Source organism: Aquarana catesbeiana, linkage group LG05, assembly GCF_042186555.1.
Source record: "Aquarana catesbeiana isolate 2022-GZ linkage group LG05, ASM4218655v1, whole genome shotgun sequence".
Taxonomy (NCBI): domain Eukaryota; kingdom Metazoa; phylum Chordata; class Amphibia; order Anura; family Ranidae; genus Aquarana; species Aquarana catesbeiana.
In genome coordinates, this window is record NC_133328.1 from 275,019,763 (window position 1) to 275,042,266 (window position 22,504).

The following is a 22,504-nucleotide window of genomic DNA, read 5'->3' on the forward strand; positions in this document are numbered from 1 at the left end:
TTTAAGCATCATTAAAATCACTGCTCCCGAAAAAGTCTGTTTTTAAAACTTTTTTTGCATTGATTTATGTCCCCTGGGGCAGGACCCGGGTCCCCAAACCCTTTTAGGACAATACCATGCAAATTTGCCTTTAAAATTAGCACTTTTGATTTTGAACGTTCAAGTCCCATAGACATCAATGGGGTTCCAACGTTCGTGCAAATTTTCCGTCCATTCGCAAGTTCTGGTGCGAACCGAACCGGGGGGTCTTCAGCTCATCCCTACTCATGACAAACATGGCCCAGACCTGAACAAAATGGATGTCACATATAGCTTTCATGTGCCAAATGTGCACAACCATTACACCCAGCATCAACACAAGGGAAGGATCTCTCCCACTGTGGTCTTGCATTCTGACAGGGGAGACTCTCTCTATGCCAGAATACACTGATCAAATGCTGGTTTTCCAGCATGACCAGCTTTTGTTGAAAAAACAAAAGTACACACATACTGAAAGCCATCTGGTTCCTGCTGAACTGTCCGACTTGTGGCATGTGTGAAATATGTACTGTAATACTGGTGACAAGAGAGGTAGAAACAAAATTGCTACCCAGCAGAGCCATAACCATTGCTTTTGGAGATGCATATCTGTGCGTAGAATATGTATACTAGAGATTTTTTGGGACTGTTTATTTATATTTAGCTTGTTTAAGCACAGAGACATATGAATAAACAGCAGGACTAATATATTAGGAACACAGCATAATCTTAGCCATAGATCGAAGGTGGCATGTTTATAAACTCAAACTAGTACAGTCAGCCATTCACATATTTATTTAAAATGTAATAAATAAATAAATAAATAACAAAATAAATAAAAACCTACTTCATTAACCTTCATGCACTGCAGCATGTTGTGAAGGACTGTGGTATGACGACATGTGGTGACATGCATTAAGGTCTCATTAAAGATCTATAAAGGGGAATCAGAACCTAATTCTTACTGCTGGTGATCCCTCTAGTGATGCATCCTAGATTTCTAGTCACTTTTCTCACTGCTTGGTCACACTGTTTGGTCATTTTGCAATCATCAATAACCTTGCATTCACTTACTCTTTGGGATCAACTCAAAGGCCCCTTCAAGTTGGTGCTCTCATTATCCTCTAGTATCCATTTATAAACACCCTTCTTTTAATCCTGGCTACTCCGCTCCAACCTCATTTCAACAACAGAAAACACTAGGTCTGACACGTCTATGCAACATGGTAACCACCACAGCCATTAAAACATTTCCTGCCCTCCAGGAGCAAGCACATCTCCCAGGGAGAGAGCTCTTTCATTATTTACAAATATCTAATTTTTTTGCCCCCCTACATTTAGGCTCAATCAGATCTCATGAGCATGTCCCTCCTCGAGGGCATATGCAGCTCAGACTCACACAATCCATGCATTATATCTAATGATATTCCCATCTTACTTTGGTGGATTTGAATTTACCCTCTTACACTAGTAAATGGGTCTCTGACCTTGGAGTTCAGCTGGAGCAAGAGGATTGAGATGGAATTTTGGCAACGACTAAATCTTCCTACAGTTTATTCTTGCTGTAGAAACCATTTACAAGGTTTTAATGCAATGGTACCTGGTCCAGGCAAGAAGTTTTAAAAATGTTTGCCCACTTATTCTCCTGAGTCTGTCTGAGGTTGTGGAGAGTAAGGCACACGTGTTCATATATGGTGTCTATGCCGGGTTGTTCAGGGATTCTGGGTTGAAATATTTAGAATAAAATGTATTTTAATTAAACTTACTATAGCACCTGATCCTGTATTTGCTTTGTTAAATCAGTTTGCTCTTGACCTAACAAATGCTCAGCTGAAACTCTCGATACAGGCCCTGACAGCCTCCAAACAAACAATTGTGAAAGCGTAGAAGACCCTGACACTTTGCACCCTGGAGACAAAGCATAGAGTCACGCAGGCTATTATACATAGTAAGATTGGGAGACTTTAACTGATACAATCCCCAAACACCTCAAGGTCTGGCAACCTTAGGTGGATAACTTTTTACTGCCATGTTTGACTCCTCCTTTTTGAACCCTGACCTCCTAATCCCTATATGTAACAACCACAGCACTGACTGTTCGGGGACAGCTGACCTCCACCCATCTCCTCTTACCCTTTTTATCCTTCCTTCTTTTTTTCTCTTTCTTTTCCCCTCCTTAATCTTGGGAATTTTGCACTAAGGCTTTAAAACATGTTTTGCACCACAAATTCCCTGGATTGACTATTTAATCTAGATATTTATATTTCTCAGTACAAGCTTGTTGCACTTTATGGGGCTTCTTGCTTCTGGCATCTGACCTTGTGAAATGCTACTGGTAAATATAGACATCACTGGGCCATTTCTTTGTGCAAATCCCACCCCTTATTGCAAACTTAATGTTACTGATGTTATGCTTTATCTTTTTGTCAATAAAAAGACTGAACAAGGTAATTCAGATGAAAGCAGCACACTGCACCTGGTGTAAAATAGCACAATATTGCTATGTTGTTTATTTTATAACCATCAACCTGGATTTATATAACTATTTATGGAAGTTAAAACAGAGCTGTAAGATACAGGGGTTGGTGTATATGTAAATGAGTATTTTCAGCTAAAATCTTAATTGGTGTTTTGATGAATGTGGTGGACACTGACACTGAAGTAGAACGAAGCTTGTCTGTCTTCTACAGCAGTGTTTCTCAACTCCAGTCCTAAAGGCGACCCGAGAGGTCATGTTTTCAGGATTTCCCTCAGATGAAACAGCTGTGGTAATTACTAAGGCAGTGACACTGATCAAATCGCATCTGCAAAATAATAGTAAGCCTGAAAACATGACCTGTTGGGGCGCCTCGAGGACTGGAGTTGAGAAACACTGTTCTAAAGGAATCGATGGAAACTTGATATAATAATTCATTCTGCACTCCTGTTATCCATTTTCAGCCAAAAGCAAGTCCACTGTAGGCTGACATCATCAAGCTGGTCCAGGCTCTGGAAAGACCCTGACCATATGATCGGGATTCACCCGGAAGCCTTATTTGGCACCTGGCTCAGCCTCTCAGTGATCTGCTGAGAGCCTGACCCTCCCCCCCCCACAGCCTAGCGCTCCAGTGAGTGCTGGAGGGGGAAACAGAGAGCCGCTGGCTGTCAGTGAGAGAAGTGAGCGATCAGCAGTGTTCGATCACTCAGTTCTCACTACAGAGCTGGGGACAGATGCAACATCGGGTCATTGCTGCATAAACCTAGGTGAGTATAAATATTAGGTTAAACATTAAAGTAATGCCCTGTACACATGGTCGGACATTGATCAGACATTCCGAAAACAAAATCCATGGATTTTTATCCGACGGATGTTGGCTCAAACTTGTTTTGCATACACACGGTCGCACAAAGTTGTCGGCATTTCTGAACGCTAAGAACGCGGTGATGTACACCACGTATGACAGGACTATAAAAGGGTAGTTCAGTACTAAGCACGGCACCCTTTGGGCTCCTTTTGCTAATCTCGTGTTAGTAAAAGTTTGGTGAGAGATGATTTGCGCTTTTTCAGACTCGTGGTTTTCAGATCGTATTTCTGCTGTTCAGTTTGTGCTTGTGGGTTTGTATCTGGTCTTCAGTGCGTTCAGCGAGTTACCATTGACTTGTCATTGTGTTCTTGTCCATTCGTTACTGATTTTCAGGTCGCTCTACACAGGCTTTGCTGTTCTTCAGTGTGTTCTGTTACTTCGTTCTGACCAGCCGACCATTTTCTAGCCATGCTGCGTGTACGTACTCATTGTAGAGTTTGTGCTGTGTAGGGGCTTGGTGTTGGGGTCCTTACTTTGACACAAGCCTAGTCCATGAACAGGGCAAGGAGGAGTTCATGGACCAAGAATTGGTTGCTCCAACGTGACCAATTCTGTCACATACCTTTGCTCTGTGAGATCCGTGAGAATAATTCTGATGATTTCAGGAACTTTCTCCGGTATTTCACCGTTTGTTGGCTTTGCTGACCCCTTATATTAGCAGGCAGGATACCATCACTCCGGGGCAGAGGCTAGTTGCCACCCTGTGGTACTTGGTGACGGGGAGAAGCCTGCAGGACCTCAAGTTCTCGGCAGGCATCTCCCCCCAGGCTCTGGGGATCATTATCCTGGAGACCTGTTCTGCCATCATCCAGGTCCTGCAGAAGGAGTATATTAAGGTAAGATTTTTATCCTTTAACATCACATTTTATTGTATTTAATGTTTGCTAATATATTGTATTTCTTTCCTCATTCCCTAATTACCATGATTGTAATATGCTGTGAATGTCCCCTTGGTCCTCATGCATGCTGGATTTTTAAAAAAAAATTTTTGTCCTTCATACATATTTGGCTTCACTTACCTCCCCAGCATGCTCTCCTGGACCCATATCCACCTTGCCTAGTCACTTAACAATGTATTTTGTCAGCTCCATAGTAGTGGTTTACCCTAAATACCCCCTAAAATGTGTAAAATTGTAATGTGTGCTTTAAATTCTGTCAGAGTGCCAGAGTTTTTTTATTTGGGTCCCAAACTCATTTGGAACCCTCCCTCCCCCCCAACTGCTAACTCCGCTGATACCAATCCTCTATCTGCTGACTTTGCCAAACCCATACACACTATACCCACCTCTTTTGTGGTCAGATTTCTGGATGAATTCCCCAAAGCATGTAGTGCAAGGGCCTGCCTGAATACTTTCAAATGGTACTGTTAAAAGTTTTTGTATCCTATTATTATCTTGATAGGTAATATCAGAATGTAAAAGTGTGCTTCAATTGTACAGTGTGTATTTATATCTTTGTATTATGACACTTCTTACCTGTCCAGTGGGCTGCCAATAGTGTAAGTAAGGAGGGGCTGGCCAAAGCAATACACATTATTTAGGCATTCATCTCTCAATGAAGTGGAGAGGGTTACCTGTCCAAAACACCCCCCCTAAATTTTTTAAAATGGCCCATGGGGGGGGGGAATCTGATACCTTATACCTTTACCTTTTTCTTTAAATACTCCCTAAAATAAATGTTATACTGATGTTGGCCAAGAATGTTTGTGTCTAATCTGCTTTCAATGTTTATGTGCAAAATGATTAATTTATTTTTCTTGTTTGACTCCACAGTTTCCTTCCAACCCACAGGAATGGCAGACTGTGGCATCCCACTTTGCCCAGCGGTGGGACTTTCCTAACTGCGTCGGGGCAATTGATGGGAAACACGTCCACATCGTCCCACCACCCAACTCAGGGTCATACTATTACAACTACAAGGAGTTCAATAGTATTGTGATGTTGGTGGTGGTGTCGGCTACTTACGAGTTCCTATATGTGGACATGGGGAAGAATGGCCAGATGTCAGATGGTGGAGTCATCGCCCACACGGAGTTCTACAGGCGTCTCCAGAATGGCAGCTTGGGCTTGCCACCTCCCGAAGACAATGCGGAAGGACTCCCATTCATCTTAATTGCGGATGAAGCGTTTGCGCTGGGGGACCATCTTATGCGGCCATTCCCTATGAGGACCCTCACCCCGGACCAGAGGGTTTTTAATTACCGGCTGGCCAGTGCCAGAAGAGTGGTGGAGAAAACGTTTGGAATAATGGCCAGCCAGTTCCGCTTATTTCTTACACCCATACACATGGCAGAATATAAACTAAATCACATCATCCTGGCTTGCTGTGTTCTCCACAACTTTTTAAGGAAAAATTCTTGGAATTATGCTGGCTCAGTTGGGCCTGAAGCCGGACTTAATATGAATGAACCAAACCTGACGGTGTTTGAAGCTGGCCATCCTGGCTTGCCCCCCCAGAGTGCCCGCGAGGTCCGTCTAAGATACATGGAATACTTTGCAGGTAGGGGGGCCATCGATATTCCAGACAATGTCTGAGACATTTTTTAAATAAAAATATATTTTAAACTGAACAAATATTTGCTTAGATTTACTGCTTGTCTTTCTTTTAGCTGACCATGACTGAAATTTGGGGAGTCCTGAAAATGGCATGATTGTCTAAAATTATAAAGCACTGTTGGGTGTTATTTACTAAAGGAAAATATACTTTGCACTACAAGTGCACTTGAGACTGCACTGAAAATGCACTTGTAGTGCAAAGTGGATTTACCTTTAGTAAATAACCCCCATTGTCACGGAAAACACCAACTTTACTACAAAAAAATGCTTTTGAGCATTGAAAGAAGAAGCCACACATTGTTGATTCTCAATCTTTTTAATCAAAGCACAATCACATGTGCATTTATAAAAGGTTTTTAGAACAAACCAACATGTTTGTTCTATAACAATCTTTTAGGTCACATTAGTGGAAATTGCCTTTTAAGGTAAAACAGGCATGTTTAAAACCAAAAAGAAATACACAACTCTGGAACTTGCATAGTTCAACTTTTATAGAAAGTGAAGGCAATATCAGACATGAGTATTTATAAACTGTGTTTGATATTGCATTCAGCACATTGGGTGAAGTCACCCCTGGAAAAGCCAAATTTTGAAGATGCACACAAATTGTTGAATGTCAACATGTGCTAGCTGTCATCATGGGGGATCAAGGGACGTGTTTTGTGGGTGAAACCCCTTCCTCTCAGCTACTTTATTATTGAGGAAAGGGTTGCACCCCCAAAACACGTACATTGATCTCCCATGATGGCAGATAGCACATGTTGACACACTGTGTGCATCTTCAAAATTTGGCTTTTCTATAAAATGTCACAAAATTTTCACAAAATTGTCAGAAAGCCAAAAACACAAAGCACAAATAAGTTATAGATTTCTAGGGGTTTTAAATTCTCCCTAAAACATCAATGATGATTTGCTTGATGGTTTCCAAGTCCCTATTACACTCCATGATCTCCCCGATCAGGATCTGGGAACTTTCACTGGTGAAATGACCTTCTTCCACAACATCACGATCACCTAAAAATATATAAAAAACAAAAACACTCATTGTCACTCACCTGTTGTGGTGACAATTTCCACCACGTCTCCCTCCTCCTCCTCTGGTTGAGTTTGGGGGATTTCCACTTCTTCATGAGGTGGGGGTCTGTTGTCTCCTCTGATGAGTGATATCCTCCGAGTCTTTTCTCCCCTATGTAAAAAAAAAAGGTATACTTAGCACAGATATTTGAGGCTAGAATATGAAACATTGCTAGGAAGTGGGGTACAATTGTCTCTTTTGGCAGAGTTCCAAGATGAAGAAATATTTTTGTCCTTTGTCAAGCTTGAATACTTACCTGTTTTGTGCAAGCTTCACAGATGGAGACACCCCTATAGTATACACTGGAGCACCTGTGTGGGCCCCCTAATAAAAAGGGTGTTCTTGTGTCCCACACTAGTGCTCCAGCATCCACATGTGTAAACAGCTCCTGAGTGTCCTCTCCTTACACAGAATCTAGTTTGCATTTCATTCTAGTTACTAACCCATCTAGACAACACAATTATTTTATTAGAAGTAGTAGGCCAGAAAAAATGTATTGAAATGCATCTGGACAAAACATGGTGTTTTATTGGCCGAACGAACAATGTTTCCCACGAATGAATAATGTGTCCATGAACATGGAACAGCACGAACATTCTAAAAATAACGAATAGGAACAGCACAACTACTTACTTTTTTGCAGCACTCTCCTGATCCTTCTATACTGATGGTGCTCCCTTAATTTGAGGTCCGACCACTGCTTCATGAGATGATCCTTGGATCGCCGTACCCCAAAATTTCTGTGCAGACTCTTCACAACTTTCGCCATGATCTTGGCCTTTCTGACATTGGGGTTGGGGTAAGGTCCATACTTCCTGTCATAGTCGGCCCTCTTCAGTATGTCGACCATCTCTACCATCTCTACAAAGGACATATTTGAGGCCTTAAATTGTCTCCTCCGGAATCGGGACGTTTCTTGCTCTGGCTTTCCTCCTCCTTCTTCTCGTTGCTGTAATTAGCACGCACCTGCTCTGTCATGTGGGAAGAGCCATGTGCTCTTCCCCACTGCGCCGAATGAGAAGGGGCGGAGAATAGACTAAATAGACTAGAAAGAACGTCAGGGGAGGGCGGAGTTTCACGCATGCGCAGTGTATATAAAGCGTAACACGCGTGCGTCGTACGTACGATCTGTGAGCGGAGGTAGGAGCATGGGAAGCACTGATCATCATAACGAAGGTAACATTTAAACTTGGGCCTATACTGCTTAGAGATTGAGGCCTATATTGGGACAAGGTTAGGAGACTTTAGCCTGACATTAGGGTTTATCTTGTGTATTGCAGATAAAATGGATGGCTTCAATGACCACAACTTCCTCCCTCTGTTCATAGATAAATACAGGGAGCTGCCCTGTCTGTGGCAGGTCAAACACCCGCAATATAATCATAAACAAAAGAGGCAGGCAGCCCTGGAGAAACTGCTGGAGTTGGTGAAGCTGGTGGTCCCCACAGCAACCATCCCCTATTTAAAAGCCAAAATCAGTGGCCTGAGGAGAACTTATCTCAGGAAGCGCAAGAAGGTCCAGGATTCCCAGAGATCAGGAGCTGCAGCAGATGACGTTTATGTCCCCAGGCTGTGGTACTATGACAGACTGCAATTTCTGTCAGACCAGACTGAAGTCAGGGAATCCCTCTCAACCCTACCTTCCACTCTTCCTTCCACCCTATCTTCCACCCCAGCTGAGGATTCTGATGTCCAACCTGGAACTTCCAGCCAGGAAGAAGTGGAGGAGCCCAGCTTGAGCCAGGTATAGCATTCTTCTACAGATTTCTGGTCAATAAATAAATGATGTTTACTAGATGTTATTATTGATCACTAATTGCTGATTTAATAAAGGGTTTTACATATCAATAGACAGTAGTGGGCAAAAATAATTGGGATAATAATAAAAAATGCTGGGCTCAGAATGATAGTCTGTTATATTTGTTAACATTCAATTTGCAACAGTCATGAGATGAAAATTGTGTGTGATTGATGAAGAAAAAACTAAAACTATGTCCCTTTTTCATACACAGGAAGACCTCAGCCAGGAGGAGGCTGTGGAATGTGGCACACAGGAGGAGGCTGTGGAATGTGGCACATAGGAGGAGGCTGTGGAATGTGTCACACAGGTGGAGGCAGCGGTTAGTGGCAACCAGGAGGTGTCCGGGGTAAGTGGCAGTCAGGAGGAGGCGGGGGTAAGTGGCATCCAGGAGGTGGCCGGGCCCAGTAGGAACCTGACAGAATCACAGGTCCCTCCCCTCTGCCTTCCAGACCCAGGAAGGGGAGTAATGTGGAGGATTCAGCACTCAGGCTGATTCAGGAGGCTTCTGCATCCCTCAGAGACACCCCCACTCGTGAAGAGGCCTTTGCCTCCATGGCTGCCACAAAACTGCAGGACATGCAGGAGGGCCAATGCCTCATGTGTGAGGAAATCATTTATAAAACATTAAATAAGGGGTTGAGGGGCGAAATCACACCTGAGTGAGTTGCATCATCCTCCTCCTGTCACAACTCCAACAACACAGACACAGCATGGAAGGAAGAGTGGAAGGAAGACAAGAAAGTGATGGCCTGGGTTCAGTCTGGTCTGACAAAAGATGCAGGTTCTTGTATGACCACAGCCTGGGGACATACATGTCATCTGCTGCTGTTCATGATCTCTTGGACTTCTGGACCAAATTGTACTCCCTTATATATGGACTCCTCAGGCCACCAATTTTGCAGTAAAATAATTGATGTGTGCCCTGGGGGCCAAAGGCTTCGCCAATTTCTGCTGTCTCTCCAGCGTTGCCTCCCTCTTTATTTGGTTAGGACCCCTTAATAAATTTTTGGTTTGTTTTATTATACTCGCCTATGTGTGTTTTCCTTCAAAAAGAACAGTTTGTTTGTGAGGAGGCAGGTACATTTCAAAAATACAATGTGAAATTAACAAGAGACACCAACACCAAACAACCTCCTTGAGATTAAATAATACAAGATAATAATCATGTTGTGGTAACTTGATACTAAAAACATACCCAAAACTATTCTTGAGTAAAAAAAAAAATAACACGAGATCGGGGTTTAAAAAATAAATTTAAAAAAATTAATCTAAAAACATCAAAAAATTTAATTTTTTTCCGTAGATGTGACAAATAAAAATATTATATTCATGAAATCACGATAAATAATAAAGAAAGAAGTTTGTGAGAACTCTGTGTGAATATGAGCAGCAAAACAATTTCATTCTTCTAGCATTATAAATAAGAAGAGAGTGCGCTGCATTACACTATTTAAAACATTGCAGCATGACGAAAGTGCTATATCCATTACGATCGCTAATTTTACCAGACCGGAATTTATTCTGAGCATGCGTGGCACTTTGTGCGTCGGAATTGTCCACACACGGTCAGAATTGACGCAAACGGATTTTGTTGTCGGAAAATTTTATAGCCTACTCTCAAACTTTGTGTGTCAGAAATTCCGATGGAAAAAGTCTGATGGAGCCCACACACGGTCGGAATTTCCAACAACAAGCTCCGATCGCACATTTTCCAACAGAAAATCCGACCGTGTGTACAGGGCATAAGTCTCCCACAGTGAGAGGAATCTTCCCAACCTGAGACAGTTATCACTAGGGAATAGGTGTCACCATTGGATGGTTTCTTGCCACTACCTTGCTCTGGTGACAATTTCAAAATGTTGGATTTCTCTTCCGTTTCTGTCTTTACTAGTGAAGGTGAATTTCTTGGATGACGACACAAACTTCTTTGACTACATATACAGATACTGTTTTAAGTGAAGTTAGCAACCTTTAGACTCTAAACTCTTAGGAATTGATTTACTAAAGGCAAATAGACTGTGCACTTTGCAAAGTGCAGTTGCACTCTGCAAGTGCAGTTACTCCAAAGCTTAGAAAATGAGGTAAAGCTTCACTTTGCAAAGAATACCCAATCACGTGCAAGGAAACATTGATTGGATGATGGAGGTCAGCAGAGCTTCTGCTCATTTACTAAACTCTGGAGCAACTGCTCTTGCAGAGTGAAACTGCACTATGCAAAGTGCGCAGTCTATTTTCCGTTAGTAAATAAATCCCTTAGTATGGCACTTTTGCTCTTTTTTCTTCCCTCAACTCCACCCTGCAGTGACTTTGAATACCCTCCTGTATTGGGGAGCTGCCTGCTCGAAATTAAAATACTGAACATCACCTACTCTACACATCTCCTTTGGAATTTCCTTGGAATACCATTTGTCTATCTCTCTGAACAATAAAAACTCCATCCAATAGATAATTTGAAGCTAGACCTGAAAAGACTGTGCTGTCATAATCCCCAGGCAACCTGACAGAGCATTAAATGGGTAAATATTACAGTGTCTAGATGTGCAAAGCTGTCAGAGACCTACCCACACAGGCTCAAGGTCATAATTACTACCTAAGGTGCATCTACTAAATTGTGAATGGACAGGCGTATATACATACAGTGCATTTATATGTTTTAGTTATGTTGTTTTTTCCATTGTATTCCATTTTAGATCACTTTGCAGATATCTGTTTTCACTTTAACATGAAACAATCTTTTTCTGTTGATCTCTGCAAAAAAAGAACAATGCACAGTGTTTTAATGTTCTATGACAATATATGAAAACTTGCAAAAGGGTATATACTTTTAAAGAAACAGTGTATACAGTTATGACATAAATATGTAAGTGATTAGCTAACTCTCTGTATGTTTCAAATTATGAAGATATCATTCCATGTTTAAGGCTCTGTGAAGGGTGTTGCCTTTTGCCTTCTAATTTCTGGCTTGTTTCATCTTCAGATATGCAGATACTTTAGCCAGATCTACATCTGTTATTATATTATTATGAAAAATAATTTTGATGCGCCTTGCCAGAATCTTTAACAGAGCACATTAAACTCATCTGGATTTTGTAGAAACTGCATAATTGGTTTTAGCCAAAATTCTATACGTCTGCAGCTTTTGAGCAAACTTTTGCCTCCTTTGCTATCTGTCATAGGGCTTTTTGCTGCCACTGCCAATTTTATTTGACTTTTTTACATCTTATGTGTTGAGAGTGTATTGATACACAGATAATGCATTTAATCTTTATTCGTCTTGAACCAATCTTTCAGCACTGATACTAATTCATAAATAATTTCAAGTTGTAATGATAGTAGCACTGATATTTTCAAATTAAATTTATGCCATAGTTCTATTACTGCACAATGGTAACATGGGAAAAAACTGAGCTAAAATAACAAATGCTGTCTACAACTTTATAATACATTCAGATGCTAACATTTGATATTAGAAAATACATAAGATAAACACCAGTGGGGCAATAAACCTGGGAAATGGTTAACGAGGGCAGTAAAGGAGAAAAAAAATGAATCTTTTATAGCTAAAATCCAAAATACGAAAGGGGAAATAGTGCATTCATCTCCTGAAATAGCAGGGGTTTTCCATTATTATTATAGTCAGCTGTATAATGTGAGACAGACAGAAGAAAACAGAGGGAGTAAGGAAGGAATCCTAGAGTACCTGCAGAGGCTTGACATTCCAGTGGTCCCTGAAGAGGAATTGGAGCTGCTAGATGCCCCAATAACACAGGAAGATGTCCTAAGAGCAATTAAGGATATGGCAACGGGGAAGAGTCCTGGCCCCGATGGGTATTCTATTACGTACTATAAGAGGTTCCAAAAGCTACTGGCCCCTAAACTATGTGATTACTTGAACGCTCTGGGATCTTTGGAAAGAGACATTGATGGCCTATATTACTCTGATTTTAAAAGAGGGCAAGGACCCAATGGCACCGGAGAGCTATAGACCAATATCATTGCTAAACACCGACATAAAGATCTTTGCACAAATAATAGCGGGAAGATTAAAACCACTTCTGCCTCAATGGGTTCACAGCGATAAGGTGGGGTTTGTAACAGGGAGGGAAGGGAAAGACAACAGTCTTAAATCCCTGTGCCTGATACATGAGGCTAGAGAGAGTGGGGACCTGGTCGTACTACTGTCGATAGATGCCGAAAAGGCCTTCAACAGAGTCGACTGGGGCTTCATGATGGGAACACTGAGGCATTTGGGAATAAAGGAAAGGATGATGCGATGGATATCCGCATTTTACTATCACCCAACAGCTAAACTAAAAATACATGGAAATCTCTCTCCCTCCCTGGAACTGTTTATTGGTACAAGACAGGGCTGCCCCCTTTCACCAATGCTATTTGTACTGGCCTTGGAACCCCTGCTAGCCGTGATCCGGGAAAATACCAACATAAGAGGAGTAAGAGTAGGTGATAAGGAATATAAGGTAGCTGCATACGCAGATGATATATTATTTTATATCACAAACCCCAGGACAACAATACCAATGGTAATAAAGGAACTGAGTAGATACGGGAAGATGACAAATTAAAAAAAAAATACATCAAAGTCAGAGATTCTAAACATAACTACGTCAAAAGAAGAACAGCAGGCAATTCAACCTACATTTCCTTTTGTTTGGTGTAGAGAAGAGCTTGGCTATTTGGGCATAAAACTTACAGCATCATTGTCAACTCTCTATGCGGCTAACTATATCCCTTTACTGAATAAGGTCAAAGACTAACTAAACTATCTGAGACACAAACCCCTCTCGTGGTTAGGGAGGATCAATGCTTTAAAAATGTTCATCCTGCCAAAATTAACATACATATTCCAAATGATCCCAATAAGAGTCCCACAAGATTTCTTCGTGAAATTAAGAACTCTAGTAATAAAATATGTAGCACTTACCCCCGAAGGAGCTCCTGATTTATTTGGGCTTGTACTGCTTTGTTTCCCCTTTGACTATCTCAGTTCCCCTGACACAGCTGTGGTGTAATAGTGTGCAGTCAAAATGAAATCATAAAGGCAAGTTCACAATACTCAATATAATATACCTGTCTCTAGTTACCTTACCCTCCTCTTGGCTGGTGATGAAAAGGAAAACAACACTCACACAGTTATACTTGAATAGTAACCTTATTTACTGTAATTGTTTTAGAAGGTTTAAACTACATTGGTTGTACTGTCAGACCAACATAGTCTGACAGTCAACTGAACTTTATATTACAAAGATACAATACAGGTATAAAATGTCTGAAATAATATATGAGAGGTGTAGCAAAGTAAATAGGATAACTGTCAGAGTGAATTTATCTCACTATGAGCATTATCCTATTTCCTGCACGCTTTATTACTATATTAAATCAAAGATTAGCTTGATAAAGTGTAACACAACAATTAGAGAGCTCCCTCATTTAATATCACACTACCGCAATATAGTAAAGGGACACCAGGCCTTGTGTTTTACTAAACAGTCCTTCGTTTCTTCTTTTCTTCTGCTAGCAAAAACAAAGTAGATTTGTAATCCAAAGGGTTAATAACTCCTGATCAAAGTAGACTGAAAATGTGAAAGTAAAGTTCTGGTGCAGCAGCACTATAACTAACTTTGATGCCAGGGACTCAGTACTAAATCCTCTTGACTTTGCTTGTGGAACTATGGGTCCCAGCAACTCTGTCTTGTGTAGACAGATGTATAAAAGTGAATCAAGAAACTTTTGGGAAACAGCCCTCTCACCCAACCAGGACAGTGTTGTTAGAAGACTCCGTTCTGATGTACAGGGTTCTGTCTCCGGCCGGCCAGCACTGCTGCGCTGCTCCGCTCCACAGTTCAAGATGCTTCGGAAACCCCAGATGACCCCGACAGGCTCCTCTGGCTCCTTCCCAGTCTTGCCCCACCGTCAGTCCAGCTCTCTGGTGTGTCACAGTACTGCCACTTGGATCGCTCTTCCATGGAGGTAGGTCGCGCTGTGCTGGAGACCTCACACAGATCCTCTCAGGCTGGCCATGTGTGTCTAAGAGACCTAAAATGGCCACTCCCAGCCTTTTTATAATCTTCCCACAATGCAGTTCTGTTCTCCTTAGATTCATGGGAGTTAATGAGCATTGTGGGTAGGTCAAGTTAATGTCCAGATGTAAACAAACAACACACTTTCATGTCAACTTGAATAATAAAAGAAATAAAGATGCAGTCCTTTTATATTTTGGCCGCTAGATGGTGCCAGATGCTAAGATATAACATATATTACATTACATATCAAAAATGTATCCCGCTACAAATATATATGGAGGCACAAACACCCTAGAATCTCATATGCAACACTTGTAAAGGGGAAACGATTAGGGGGATTATCAGCACCGGATTTAAAAAAAATATTACCAGGCAATTATTATTTCACGGATAACAGGTTGGATACATGATAAAGACGGGAAAGGGTGGGTGAATATTGAAAAAGCCCAAAGCAAAGTAGACTTAGGGAAAAGGGTGTGGATCCCACATCAATATCGCAAATGATCAAATAGCACAAATCCACTAACAAAAAACACTTTTAGGATATGGGATGGTGTGAGTAGATTATATCACTGGCAATATAACTCCCCTTTAATTTCTTTACTAGACACAAATTATTTTAAACCTGGGAAAGATGAGCACATGTATTTTATTAGATGGGCAAAGAAGGATGACATAACTTTACAAGAGGTAATGACGGGAAATAGATTATGCACTTTCTCTGAATTAACACAAAAATGGGGAAACAGACCACTAGATAGATGGATATATGCACAAATACAGCACTTATCACAGACATTCCCCAGCCACTATGGGGAAGAGGTAATATAAGGCCTATGGAGAGGCTACTCTCTTCCCCGGGGTGCTTGGGCCAGAGTATATCTAAAATATATAAAATATTGGTAGAAGAAACAGAACCTAAATACCCACCCTATTTGGGGAAATTGGAAGAGGAAATAGGTGACCTGCAGGATGAGGAACATAAAAAAAAAAAAACATAAAAAAAGAGAATATACAAACAGAAAAAACATAAGATATAAAATATTTGCTTAGCAAGGTCACTTGTTAGATGTAGAGAAATACTTAAACCCCTAAGCCTGGATTTTCTGGCATTCTTTGCACATTCTCTGGCAAATGTGGCTACTTTAAAGTACTGCTGTTAAGGTAGGGATGAAAAATAACCCAGTTGAATGTTGGCAAATATTTAAAATGATTGTAAACTTCTGACATGAAAAATGAGCAAAGCATATACTTCTATAGTGTGCATCAATCCAAAACACCTAGTATGATTTCTGTCTGTTGTCTTGTTCCTCTGCTATTTGCATGAGTCATTTCTGGCAGGTTGTGACAACTGCGAATAATCAAGGGGGTCAGAGGAGTGAGCCTTCAGAACACAGCCTGTGATTTGTCAAGCACACGCCTCAGCTCCCTCCATAGTACTGAGACTGTATTTATATACTGATTGTATGCTTTGTTTATTTGATTTTTGTTAGATTACTTTTTTTGTATATATATATATATATATATATATATATATATATATATATATATATATATATATATATATATATATATATATATATATATATATACTGTATATATATATATAAAGGTAAGTAAAATGGCATGCTAGCCTCCTGGTTAAAGGGTAACTCCACTTTCACTGAAAAAAATATAGCAAATAAATAATATAGCATATACAATTGCTATAAAAGGCATGTAGCCTGTATTAAAATGACCTTAGGAGTGTTCTGTACACTGTCGGTGTACAGAATGCCCCCAGATATGTCATTCTATGCATGTGTGATTGGCTCTGTGATTTTCTTGGAAGTCTGAACTGTGATACAAGTCAACTTTTAGGAACCCTTTGTAATATCGAATTAAGGTGAGATACTCCCTAAAATGTGTTTACTTCTAAGGAGATACAGAAACTGCAGCTTTCCCATTTGAACACAGACAGTGCATGAGCTAATTATTATTAAATGTTAAAATCCCTATGCTATGTACATAAATTAGCCAATGGGAATTGTTTTTTTCTTAAGTAGTTCAATATTGTAAAACTATTCCTTGACCAGGATCCCCTTCACTTTTTAACTGAAGACTTATGCCGCGTACACACAATCAGACTTTCCGACAGCAAAACCGTGGATTTTTGTTTGAAGGGTGTTGGCTCCAACTTGTCTTGCACACATACGGTCACACAAATGTTGGCCAACAATTACGAACGTAGTGACGTAAAAGATGTATGACGAGCTAATAAAAAGGAAGTTCAATAGTCGTGCGCCACCCTTTGGGCTCCTTCTGCTAATCTCGTGTTTATCTCATGTTAGTAGAAGTTTGGTGAGTGACAATTCGCGCTTTTCAGCCTCGTGCTTTTCAGTTTGTTTCTGCTTTTTAGGTTGTGCTTGTCGGTTCGTATCTGTTCTTCAGTGCGTGCTTGTCCGGTCGTTTCTGATTTTCAGGTCCTTTCTGATTTTCAATGTGTTCTGTCAGTTCATTCTGAGCAGCCGTTCATTTTCTAGCCATGTTGTGGTTGCGTTCTCGTTGTAGAGATCATGCTGTTGTTGGGCTTGGTGTTATTGCTTTGACCCAAGTCCACTCCATGAACAGGGGGAGGAGGAGTTCTTGGACCAAGAATTGGTTGCTTAATCATGACCAATTCTGTCATATGCCTTTGCTGCAGGAGCTCCAGGAGAATAATCCTGATGATTTCAGGAATTATCTCCAGATGACGGACCCCGTCTTTCCCCATCTATTGGCTTTGCTGTCCCCTTATATTTCAAAGCAGGACACCTGCATGCGGCAAGCCATCTCTCCCAAGTAGGGATGGGCTTTATGTTTGGGTCGAACATGAGTTCGACTCGAACATTGGTTATTTGGTTATTGGTTATTCGCCGAACAGCGAACAATTTGGGGTGTTCGTGGCAAATTCGAAAGCCGCAGAACACCCTTTAAAAGTTTATGGGAGAAATCAAAAGTGCTAATTTTAAAGGCTTATATGCATGGTATTGTCATAAAAAGTGTTTGGGGACCTGGGTCCTGCCCCAGGGGACATGTATCAATGCAAAAAAAAGTTTTAAAAACTGCCGTTTTTTCAGGAGCAGTGATTCTAATAATGCTTAAAGTGAAACAATAAAAGTGTAATATTCCTTTAAATTTCGTGCCTGGGGGTTTCTATAGTATGCCTGTAAAGGGGCGCATGTTTCCCATGTTTTGAACAGTGTGACAGCAAAAGGACATTTCTAAAAGAAAAAAAGTAATGTAAAACTACTATTGCTAGCACCGGCTATAATGAATTGTTGGTCCGGCAATACACATTAAGTTCATTGATAAAAATGGCATGGAATTTCCCCACAGGGGAACCCTGAACAAATTTTTTTTTTTTAAATGCGTGGGGGTCCACCTAATTTGCATACCAGGCCCTTCAGGTCTGGTATGGATATTAAGGGGAACCCCGCGCCAAATTTTTTTTAAAAAATGGCGTGGGTCCCCCTAAAAAACCATACCATGTTGATGGGGAGAAGGGCCTCAACTAAACACAACTCTTCCCCGGTGGTTGTGGGGGTCTGCGGGCGGGGGGCTTATTGGAATCTGAAAGCTCCCTTTAACAAGGGGACCCCCAGATCCCACCCCCCTGTGTGAATTGGTAATGGGGTACAAATGTACCTCTACCATTTCACAAAAAAGTGTCAAAAAGTCCTTTATTCATTTCTTCTTCCATCTTCTTTCTTCTGGTCTTTTACGTAACTGGGTGACCCCGCCCCCCTCTGACAACACGGGGAAAGCCAGAGGGAAGTCCCCGTGCATCAGAGGAGGGCAGGGTCACCGGGTGGCCCCGCCCTCTGTTATATAAGCAGTGTCAGAAGAACCAAAGCATCACACGGTGGAAGACTCCCACTGAAGTGGATAGTGCGGACGGAGCGGAGAAGAAGCCGGAGGAAGATGCAGGACGAGAAGAGCAGAGGAAGAAGAAGATGGAGAAGAAGAGCATGCGTGTTCGCACACAAGTGTGCAATCAGTGTGAGATTACAGGAAACTTCATTCAAAATCCTAACAAATTGGTATATTACACCAAATAAATTACACAAATGGTTTCCGACAATACCTGGACATTGCTGGCGCTGCAATCGGGAAGAAGGCACTCTATACCACATCTGGTGGGAATGTGATTTGATTAAACCCTTTTGGAACCAAGTAATCAAGATCATAAAACACATCACAAAAACGAAAATTCATTTAGACGCTGTTTGCTGTCTTATAAATATTACCAATTGCACCCTAAAAAAAATACAAAAACTTCCTGACCAGATTGTTAATCACAGCAGCAAAAACAGTAATACTAAGACACTGGAGAAACACAGCCGCACCTATAATTAAAGAATGGTTGGAAGAGATACATCTCCTCAAATGTATGGAGGAGATCAGGGCAACCGCACAAGGGAATACAGAAAATTTTAATAAAATATGGCAGCCGTGGATCATCTTTAAATTTTCTGATTCTTATACCACTTTCACATAGGGGTATACCTCTTAACATAAAGAAATGTGAATAATTACATCTCTCTTATATTTTATTTACTCTTCTTTTCCTCTCTTTACTTTTCATTTCTGTTACTATATATATTTAGAAGGGTATTTTTAGAGACCCTTGAATTTACTTTTCTCTTGAATTAAATAATAGATTTTGATACATAAATTCAGAGTATTTTAAATAAACAATTGATGTAAAGATAGGCTGATTACAAAGCCATCTTGTTGGTTTCGCTAGTAAAATACTCTATCATTAAATTCAATTATATACAGTTACATTTTTATATGATACTCATGTACAAATGTTAGTATGATTGTACAAATGCTATATTTTAACATCAATAAAAGCTTATTGTTAAAAAAAAAAAAAAAAAGAGAAGAAGAAGATGGAGGAAGAAGAAGAACACAGAAGAAAGACCAGAAGAAAGAAGATGAGAGAAGAAGTGGAAAGAAGAAGAAATTAATAAATGATTTGTCAAAAACCATCTCTTGTGTTTTTCAACCTTTTGTGACACTTTTTTTGTGAAATAGTAGGGGTACATTTGTACCCCATTACCAATTCACACAGGAGGGATGGCATCTGGGGATCCCCTTTTTAAAGGGGCTTCCAGATTCTGATAAGCCCCCTTCCCGCAGACCCCCACAACCACTGGGCAAGGGTTGTGGGGATGAGGCCCTTCTCCCCATCAACATGGGGGCAAGGTGCTTTGGGGGGCTACCCCAAAGCACCATCCCAATGTTGAGGGCATGTGGCCTGGTACGGTTCAGTAGGGGGGGCACTCTCTCGTCCCCCCTCTTTTCCTGCAGCCTGCCAGATTGCGTGCTCGGATAAGGGTCTGGTATGGATTTTTGGGGGACCCACGCCATTTTTTTTTAAATTTTGGTACGGGGTTCCCCTTAAAATCCATACCAGACTTGAAGGGTCTGGTATGGATTTTGAGGGGGACCCCCACGCCATTTTTTTAATTTTGGCATGGGGTTCCCCTTAATATCCATACCATACCTGAAAGGCCTGGTATGGAATTTAGGGGGACCCCATGCATTTTTTTTTAATTTTGGTTCGGGGTTCCCCTGTGGGGAAATTCCATGCCATTTTTATCAATGAACTTTTATGTGTATTGCTGGACTGACAATTCATTATAGCCGGCGCTAGCGATTGTAGTTACATGACATTTTTTCCTTTAGAAATATCATTTTGCTGTCAGACTGTTCTAAACATGGAAACATGCGCCCCTTTACAGGCATACTATAGACACCCCCCAGGTACGAAATTTAAAGGAATATTACACTTTTATTGTTTCACTTTAAGCATTATTAAAATCACTGCTCCCGAAAAAACGTCAGTTTTTAAAACTTCTTTTTGCATTGAAAGATGTCCCCTGGGGCAGGACCCAGGTCCCCAAACACTTTTTATGACAATAACTTGCATATAAGCCTTTAAAATTAGCACTTTTGATTATTCATGTTTGTGTCCCATAGACTTTAACGATGTTCGCTTGTTCAAACAAATTTTTTGCCTGTTCGCATGTTCTGGATGCGAACCGAACAGGGGGGTGTTCGGCTCATCACTACTCCCGAGCAAAGGCTCATCACCACCTTGCTGTACTTGGCGATGGGGAGAAGTCTCCAAGACCTGAAGTTCACGACTGGGATCTCCCCCGGGCTCTGGGAATCCTTATTCCAGAGACATGTTCTGCCATAATTCAAGTCCTGCAGAAGGACTACATTAGGGTAAGTTTTATCATTAAACATCACATTCTATGTATTTAATGTTTGCTAATGTATTGTATCAATTTCATCATTACATAATTACCATGATTGTAATATGCTGTGAATGTCCTCATTGCTGTAAGCTTTTAATTCTCCTTTTTTGTCCTTCATACATATTTGCCTTCAATTACACCCCCAGCATGCTATCCTGGGCCCATACACATCTAGCCTAATCACTTAACAATGTATTTTGTCAGCTCCATTGTAGAGCTTACCTTAAAAAACCCCTAAAATGTGTCCAAATGTTATTGTTGTCCTTACATTCAGGCAGAGTGCATGAGGCTTTTTTTGGGGGGGCAAACTCATTTGAAATCCTCCCTCCCCCCAACCGCTAAATTAACCGATACCAATACACTATCTGCTGACTTTGCCAATCCCATACACACTATACCTACCTCTTTTGTGTTCATATTTATGGATGAATTCACCAAAGCATGTAGTGCAAGTGCCTGCCTGAATACTTTCAAATGGCACTGTTTAAAGTTTTGTTCTTCTATTATCTTGATAGATAAACAAGCTAGGGAAGCTCCAACAGCTCCAACAAGTAGCGCAGTGTCATATCCTCAATAATAGTAATTTGAATAAAGCACATGAAAAAATGGACTTCAGAGGCATCAATTATAAGAAAAAAATAAAGTAAATTTTATTACATAAATATTACATAAAACATGTTTAAAATACTGGCCAATGCAGTAATGACTAAACCTCTCCAATTTGGATCAAACACATCAAAAACATGTCATACAGTCATGGCTGAAATTGTTGGCACCCCAGAAATTTTTCCAGAAAAACAAGTATTTCTCACAGAAAAGTATTGCAGTAACATATTTTGCTATACACATGTTTATTTCCTTTGTGTGCATTGGAACAAAACAAAAAAAAGGGAGGAAAAAAAGCAAATTGGACATAATGTCACACAAAATTCCAAAAATGGGCTGGTCAAAATTCTTGGCACGCTTTCAAAATTGTGGATAAATAAGATTGTTTCAAGCATGTGATGCTCCTTTAAATTCACCTGGGGCAAGTAACAGGTGTGGGCAATATACAAATTACACCTGAAAGTAGATAAAAAAGAGAGAAGTTCACTTAGTCTTTGCATTGTGTGTCTGTGTGTGCCACACTAAGCATGGACAACAGAAAGAGGAGAAGAGAACTGTCTAAGCACTTGAGAACCAAAATTTTGGAAAAATATCAACGATCTCAAGGTTACAAGTCCATCTCCAGAGATCTAGATTTGCCTTTGTCCACAGAGCGCAAGATTATCAAGAAGTTTGCAACCCATGGCACTGTAGCTAATCTCTCTGGGCATGGATGGAAGAGAAAAATTGATGAAAGCTTGCAACGCAGTATAGTCCGGATGGTGAATAAGC